We start from the raw sequence: 8,718 nt of genomic DNA on the forward strand, positions 1-8,718 counted from the left end.
AGTTTCGGTCAGTGCCTTTGGGTGCTGCTGCATTGCAGCCTTTAATAATCAGTTTGTTTCAATTCTCAGAGTGAAAATTTTATGAATAGTCTATTAGGTACATGTAGTAACCCAATCTGTGAAAGTGAGAAGAGATTCAAGAAAACGTTTTCCTACTGGTACTTCAGAGAAGAAAGGATGAACTCATCTCAGCAACTATTTGCTTAGTTCCTGGAGATTTACCTTTCTACATCGATGGTTCAAAGGCTGTCTGAACTTGCAGTGGACTCAAATGTTCTGTATTTTCATCCAAGAGTTATTTTACCATTGAGAGAGATGTGAGTACCCTACTGCCTGCTGTGTGATGGTGCTGGGTTCGTAATTCTCAGAAGGCTTCCCTACTTCTGCTTTGTTGCACTAAATTGTTCTCAATTCTGGACTGAGGCTAGGAACAAACTTTTTTAAGAAGAACATGCTTTAGCAAGAAGAGTGACAGAGGGCCAGGTTTCCATGTGCCGAATCAGATATATACATTTTCAAAGAGGCAGTTATGGTGAGGTCTTGAAGATACTGTCAAGACTGAAAAGTCCAGTTAATAAGAATTAATCTCACCTAAATTTATTCTCTTGCCACTTAGTTTTCTAATCTAAATGGGTTGTCCAGGGTCCCACTATTGTCAGTGAAAAGACAGTGCAATGAATGGCCTTCTAGAGGTGTTCATGTCTCTCTACACTGACTAGAGGTCCAGCCCAGACCACTGTTTTAGAGTGTGTTATCTTCTTCATGGGCTATCATTAGAAACAAGTGAATCCCAACCTTAATTTTCAAAGGCTTCATCTTCTTCCACCAGTGACTCAGGAAAAAGCATGTCTATGTGCAAGGAGTGTCTACACTAATGGAAAATACCAATTTGTTGTAAATCCTGGCCTAGGCTGAGGGTATCTGAGTGGGATGAAGTGGGAACCAGTCGCTGGGTTCACTAGGGGGAGCTAGGAAGAAACCTGTTAGCCTTACCGAGAGAATGGAGTTCCTGCTGCAGGATTCAGGAGAAGGTAAATTGTGGTGGAGAGTCCTTCCCGGTCTCTTCCCCGTCAGCTTATGGACATAGTGATGGATTTGTCATAACTAACTTTCCAGCTGGATTATAACCTCTTGTCCTTTTGATCTTAAGTGTTCTTTTTGATCACCTCTTCTGGATAAGACTTGACTTATGTACAGAGAAAAAAGGAGTACAAGATAAGCACGTATTTGTTTTCAGAGAAAAAACAACAGCAACGACAACAATAAATCTGACTGTGAGACTTCATTTCACTCTCGGAAAGACTTTGGACACATGTTCACTGAAGTACCTCCAGGGTTATAAGACATAGTAATACGCATGTGTTTGTACATATGTGTATAGACATACACATGCCCCATACCAAGATTTATATTTCTGAGACTGCACCAATAAAAAAGCATGACCCATCCCTTTTCTTTCTAAATCATCCAGGCCAACTCACACTTTGAATCAGTGTTTCTCCAGATCTACAGTATTTTCCATTTTGGTGGAGTGAGAAAAGACAGAAATCTTGCTGCTGTGATCACTGTTTTAGCAGCCTGTGGTCTGTATTGCTGAACTCAGATGAACATGAACTTTTCACAGGAGCAGTCCCAGCTTGGCTGGATCTGGCTGGTTTCCATTAAAGTGCATGTCTGCCTGCAAAATTGATATCCCAAAGCATTCTATTTTTATGCTGTGAGTTGCTGTGTTGAGATCTAAAATGTTCAGAATTATTTTTATTGGACAAACATGACTACTGAAATCATGAGGTTCTGGCAGGCTCCAGGCTCTGCCAGCTTAACACTTATTTGTGCTTGGCAGACAAAACAGTTTTTAATATTTTAGGTTTACTTTGCTAGTCTCCACACAAGGGGGATAATTCTTAGTGACTTTAATCAAAAGGTAGGAAGCATGCAAGCACTGTGAGACTTTTAACTGAAAGGAATTAAATAAACCATTCACTAATCAATTTTAATAGCAAAAATTCAAATTTAATTTTGGGTGCAAATTTGTGTTGTTTGCTGCAGCTTGGTAGCCAACTGAATTACCTGGTGTGCCATGTGTCTGACCGTACAGCTGAATGATCCTCATTTATTTCCAGCCCTGGTAGGAGGATTGAAACCTCTCTGAAATGCAATGTAAAAGCACATATAATTCCATTGTTTTGAAGGAAGTTATTTTCTGTTTACCTTGGACCTTCAGTTCCTGCAAAATACATGCTCAGCAATGTAGGTTTGGTATTTGCTTCGTGTGATGAGAAGGCAGGAGCAGGGGAAGGAAGGAAAGGAAAACCTGGATCGTCTCCAGCAGTAAAAGAGCCCCAGGTAGATCATTGCCAGGTTCTTTTCTGCAGATAAGCTTAAATAAGTGTTACACCCAATGAATGCTACCGTGACCTGCAAATGCCACAGTGTGACGGAGCCCCATAAAAGAAGTACAAATGAGAGGGAAAACAGAGAGAAAGATTGTGACCTCCAAAGGATCAGTTCCTCCTTTTTTTTCATAACGCTGGTACAAGTTTGGATTAATTCTACCAACATTACTATGAGACTGGAGCAGGACTGCTGAGACAGGACTGTGTTGTAAAGATGAAGTAATACATCCTTTTAGAAGCCACTCTTGCATTTTATTATTATTATTATATTTTTTTTAATTATTATTTTTCTGGTGACATGTTTTTCTGCTGCCTGATTATTGTTTCTTGTGTGCATCTGACATGGAAGGATAGTTGCATAAAATGCAAACTGAAACCACGGGCTCAGCGAGGATTCGAGCAGCTCAGTGAGCTCATCACGGCTCAGCAGTCAGGCAGAACTACAGATTGTAATTTACAGTGGAGTCCAAGCTCTGAGCAGCAGATTCAATTTTTTAAGTGCCTTTCTGGTTCAGCCTAGGTAAGAGTCTCTGGAATAGACATCCTCCACATGTCCTATAAATAGCAAGTGGTTAAATGTGTCACTCATCTCCCTCAGTTCCCATCATCAATTGCGATGCAAAGCACATACATGAGAATAACCAGCCTCACCCTCCTCTGCAGGTACCCAGCTATTTATTTATTCCTTATTGTCATTACAGACAAACAAGAGGTTTGACCTAATGTAATAGAGAGGTGGAAGGCTGATTATTTTATTTCCACAGCTGTTGTATTGCTGTGTTTTATAATATGTTTATAAATCATCAGCATACTGGCATGTTATTAGAGCTGAAAAGTCATATCTTCAAGGAAATACATTTTTATTTACTAAAAAGGATACAAATAGCTGACTATCTTATCAGAAAGCCTGCCTTAAGTCCAGGAACAAGGTCCACCCAGATACTGATCAATATCAACAGTATTGATTTTATTACTCATACTTTATAAATGACATGGATATTCTTGAAGACTGTAAACATTTGCTTTGTTGTGCTATTGTCTTGGTTGGAGTGTAAATCTCTCACTTTTGATATACACACAGTGTTTATTGTTCTGGTCATTGTTTCATGACTGGAAGCATTTTAATGATGATTTACGGGGTTATATATAGTTGCACTATAAACTTCTGATTGCAATTAAAAACTAGTTAAACAAAAACTTTCAGCTTGAAGACAGTGTCTGTTTATTACAGCAAGATATAAAGGACTAAAATGTGGTATTTAAAAAAAACCCAATAAACAGTGGGTTTCATTTTGCTCTTTTGATACTACAAAGCAAAGGAAACCTCTGGAAATCTATATTTTCTGCAAATTTTCCAGGAGGAGTATTTTGAAACCATGTTACCCTACTGCTCCTGAACAGATACAGATTTATTTTTTTATTATTTATATACCCAATGTATGGCACTAGCCTGAGATGTTAATCTACACGTGAAAAATATTATCTCCAAAATGCTCCTGAGTGTGTTGTTATTTGATTGCATTGGCTGAGATATAAACAATTTTGGGTTGAGTTTGCAAGGTGTAAGCAGTGCAAGTGAGTGCAGACAGTCCAGGAATTACATTTAAACCCGTGTGTTTGTACACATATGTATAGGTATGTGTATGTGTTACATCATCATACCACTGTGGCCTATATTAGGGTGTGTGAATCTGTACTGCTCAAGAAGTGTTTCACTGTCAGTGAAAAGAATCATAGAATCATAGAATGTCCTGAGTTGGAAGAGACCTAAAAGGATCATTAAGTCCAACTCCTGTCCCTGCACAGGACAACCCCACAGTTCACACTGTGTGTCTGAGGGTGTTGTCCAGTCTCTTCTTGAACACTGTCAGGCTTGGGGCTGTGACACCTCCCTGGGGAGCCTGTTCCAGTGTCCAGCACCCTCTGGGTGAAGAACCTTTTCCTAATGTCCAACCTAATCCTCCTCTGGCACATCTTCCTGCCATTCCCTCGAGTTCTGTCTTTGGTCACCAAAGAAAAGAGATCAGCGCCTGCCACTCCTCTTCCCCTTGTGAGGAAGCTGCTAAACAGCTCATCACATAATTGTATGTTGTTCGTTACATACTTTGCAAGTGAAATATTTTAGAATTTTGTAAGTCTTTAGAAAACCCGACATCTTATTCATCACTTTTCCTTCTCTCCTCTGTCTCTTGGGTCCAACTGTGTTGCCCACCAAAGACTTTAGTCACTGATGGGGAGGGCTAGATGTGAGAGAAGTAGTTAGGCAGGCTGAATTTGAATTTTGCTCGACCTCTTTGCTGGTGTACCCAGATAAGAGTAGTCCTGATAGGAGCACTGTCACTATCAAGTCCCATCTTATTCACTCAGCATTACTCTATTTTCACCACCTAAAAGGCTAAAGTTTTGGCCCTGGTAGTTGCAGAGTTTGTGAAATTCTGTCACTAGGGCACACAGATATTTCTGATTTGGAAACTGATCAAAAAGGCATAGAGAAGCTGAGCTTTTCCATGAGCTTTCTAATGCTTAAATTTCATAATTCTCCTACATTTCCTTCCTTAATAGGGATTTCACACAGGTTCGTGTAATTTGGTATATCCCTGCCAAATACTGATGTCCTGTCTAAACAGTGGATATGCTGGAGCTGCATCTCTTTTCTCCCTTTTCTCTATTTTCTCTCTTTTCTCCCTTTTCTCTCTTTTCTCTCTTTTTATTTTTAGAAGACCACTAGAAGAAGTTGTATATAACCCCAAAATACATATATGCTTCTTCCATTTCATTTATTGTGTAGGTTTTAAAGGTGCATCCCTGACTAATATGTATGTTAGATTAAGTCTTTCTTGTAGCATATTTGTATTATCCATTCTCAAAGGCCCTTTTAACCTCCAGAAGAATAAGATTGCAAATGGAAGGTTATATGAAGTTTATGACTTACTAGGTCCTCTGTACCTTGGCAACTTATGCTCTTCTGTGGAGCTTCCAACCCAAAATTTAGACATTTTTTGGTGACTCCTATTCACTTTGTCTGGACCATATCTAGCACTGGACTTGTGCTTGAGAGGAAATGTCACGAGATGATTACAAGATGTAAGAAGATGTTTCTCATTTGCTTGGATTGATAATAATATACTTGTCTATAATGAACCGTGTCCTACTGAGTGTGAATATTTTAAAATGAGGATTTTTTTTGAGAATATTGCTTTTTTAAATTCTAGTACCTACTTCATGTGCTTAAAGCATCTGGATCAACTACTGTGTAGTTGGATATTGACCATTTACTGATGAGTGTTTAAGAACTTTCGCAGTCTCGTGTATACGCAGAAATGTGAATTTCCTTGAAGATATGATTATGACCTAAAATAGGCAACACTAACACACAGCTGACAGTCCTACCACCTCAGCTTTATTCCAAGTCTTTTCTCCAATTTGGTAAGGACATTTTGGTGACCAAAAGGTTCAGCTGATCTTCTCTTTTTCACCCTTTCTGATGATCACCAGGCCAGGAAGGATCCGTGCCTGCTGCTCTCCCACATGTGGGCTGTGTTATTAAGGCTTTTTATTCCTTATACTTAAAGATGAACAGTTGTTTGAGCCTCATACTTGTCTGCAAAGCTGTGGGGAGTTTTCAGTTTGTCCTTCCACTGCCTTCCTTTCTAATCTCCTGCTACCTCCAGAAAATTCAGAGTGGGCTCTTTTGAGTGACCTTCTGTTTCACCCAGCCAGAGGATCAAAGCCAGGTTGAGAAGAGCTCCATTACATTGCAATTTAAGTATGTTTATTGACAAACTAGTGGGTGTATTTCAAAGTAGGTAAAATCAAAGCACCTGAGGGGAAGGATGCCAAGCGTTGGTAGATGCTTACAGGTAGGATGAGCTTGGAGGTAATACTGCTGTACCACTCACTCCTTTTGGGGCATTTTTGCTGTAGTGTTATTCCTGCTTCATACTGCTGTAGCTGAAGTGAAGCTCTTTCAGTTATTACTCTGCTGGGTGGGAGAGAGCCATCCAGATGAACTGAGAGGGTTTTAAATGTAAGAGCTAAAATCTCCCTGGGCGGTAAAGCAGCTTGATGTTACCAACCGTCATGATTTTTACGAAGTCTTTGGGACAAATTTCTGGCCCTACTGGGATCAAAAGATTGAAACATAAGTCAAGTGCAGTGGGGTTTGATGGTGTCTTATGTATCAGCTACAGGAGTCACCTAAGTAAAAACTTGGTCTTTTCCCTCCTTCATGAGGAACCAATAACTTGGATGACATGAAGAGAAACTAGACTAGAAATGAAGCCACTACTACAAGCACCACACTGCAAAGAAAAATAACTGTTTCTTAACCTCCTGAGGTTCTCAAGCCAGGCTTATGTTTTCTGTAGCCTGACTGGTGATTTTTAAACACTCATAGATGTTGATACAGTAGGATAGCTCCACAGAGGATAGTTCTGAAAACCAACATCAATGGGCAAACTTGATCCACCATGTGATGATGTTAAGGGTCAACATCTATGCAGTTGTTTATGCTGGAGTGTTATAGGGGCTTGGACTGCTTTGTAAAAGGCATTTTTAGGAGACTTTGAGAGATAGGCTTCAATGCTTATTTGTGATGTGTCTGTACAACTCAGGCAATTTCCAAAATGCAATTTGTCTGGTGCTCTTCCTCTTTCATCCCAGCATAAATGCAATAGATCCTTCTGCCTCCATGGCAGTGAATCTCTTTGCTTCAGCTACTCTGTTTTAGAACAACTTGATTTAATGAATTGTCACTGTCTTCTGCATTTTTAGTAAAAAATACTGCGAACTGACACACTAAATGAAGAACTAGATGAAACCTACTATTCAGGTATGAAAAGCTGACAATTCTTCTTTACTATGGCTATAAATTCACATCAACTTTTCTTAAATAATTGCTATATGTTGCTATTTTGTGATTAGTCATAGGCTCCTGCGTAAGCCACCGCAAATGAAGCCAATGTAGCTAATGAATTAGGCAATAAATACCTACAAAAGAATAATATCAATAAAAATGCTAAAAGAGCAATACTGTAAAGAAAGTCTCTGTCTACACAGATCAGATAGGAAATAATCTTGGAAAAATCTGAAAATGAGTACAAGCGCTACTGACTGCTACTCAGAGCAAAGAATTATTGATCCTTGCCTGCTTCTATTGATTTTATGTCACTTCTGTGATTTAATCATGTTTTCCTTGTTATCTCTTTGCAGTCTTTCTTCTATTGTCTGGTATGAAATCTCAGCCAAGGCCTTTCAGCCTGTGTTGGTGGATCAAAATAACTTTGCCTTCCATTTGCATTGTTTTAAAGAAATGATTAAACAATCAAGCTTAGGTGATCCTTGGACAGGCTTACACAGAATAAATACATCTCTGAAAAATGAAAATGTCTCCTTCTTTTCCTTAGTTAGTGACTAAGAAAGGTTGTGAAATGCTGCTGCAGATAATCCAGTATGCGAACCTATGCAAAAGTGTCTAAGTGCTTTGCTTTTTCTTTAATCCATCTGTTTCTTTTAAAAATACCCACATTGTGTTAGAGCTTCTGGCTGCTGAAGTCTGTGGGAATAAATGTTCATGTGAGAGACACAAAACTTGCATTTTATTAAAGCAGTATGGCTATTGTTGAGCAAACTTCTCTCCAAGATAGTACTGTGCTTTTTCTGTGAAGTGCTCAAATTTCAGTTTCATGAAAATGGCTGCCATGAAGAGCAGGATTTCACCAAATTCTTGACTTATTTTTAGAAATGCACATCTATGTTTATGTTTTCATTATTGATTTTGAAGGAAAAAATTCTAGAAAAGATAATTCCTTTGAAAGAACAAATATGAGGTATATATTAACAGGTATATACAATGAGATGCCTATTAATAGGCCAGCATTTAGATACCTCCTACTCTACAACTCACTGTTCGCAGAATATATTTCTTGAACTTTTTGATTTCAGTTTTGATTGGAGTATGTTTTGTGCACGTAGTTGTACACAACTGTCAAAACACTGTAGTTCCTGCACGTGCACTTGAAATTGTTAACATTAGGTCTTTCTTGCTTTCTGGATGTATTTCCATATTCGAGCACTTTTTTCACTCTTTGTATTAAGATTCCATTTAGGAAGGGTTCAGAGAGGTTTAATATAGAGTCAGTGGATTTATGAGTGTGTTACATAAATAGTTATTATAGATGGTTATAAGCACATCAAAAGGAAATGTAATAGATGTTTGTAAGCTCTGGTTACATGGAACCTGTTGGACTATAATAACCAAATCACCATTTATTAAACGTACCTTAATAACTGATCATAGCTTTAATATAGCTTTTAACATAAT

The 8,718-nt window shown here is 38.6% G+C and overlaps 1 long non-coding RNA gene across 1 annotated transcript; it reads left to right on the forward strand.

Annotated features, from left to right (window-relative positions):
* The first annotated feature begins 2 nt into the window (after positions 1-2).
* LOC135578832 (uncharacterized) lies at positions 3-7,781 on the forward strand. Its single transcript, XR_010470963.1, has 3 exons — positions 3-317; positions 7,170-7,227; positions 7,608-7,781. It is a non-coding gene; the product is annotated as an uncharacterized LOC135578832 (long non-coding RNA).
* Positions 7,782-8,718: the final 937 nt, after the last annotated feature.

The sequence above is a fragment of the Columba livia genome, chromosome 2, assembly GCF_036013475.1.
Source record: "Columba livia isolate bColLiv1 breed racing homer chromosome 2, bColLiv1.pat.W.v2, whole genome shotgun sequence".
Lineage (NCBI taxonomy): Eukaryota > Metazoa > Chordata > Aves > Columbiformes > Columbidae > Columba > Columba livia.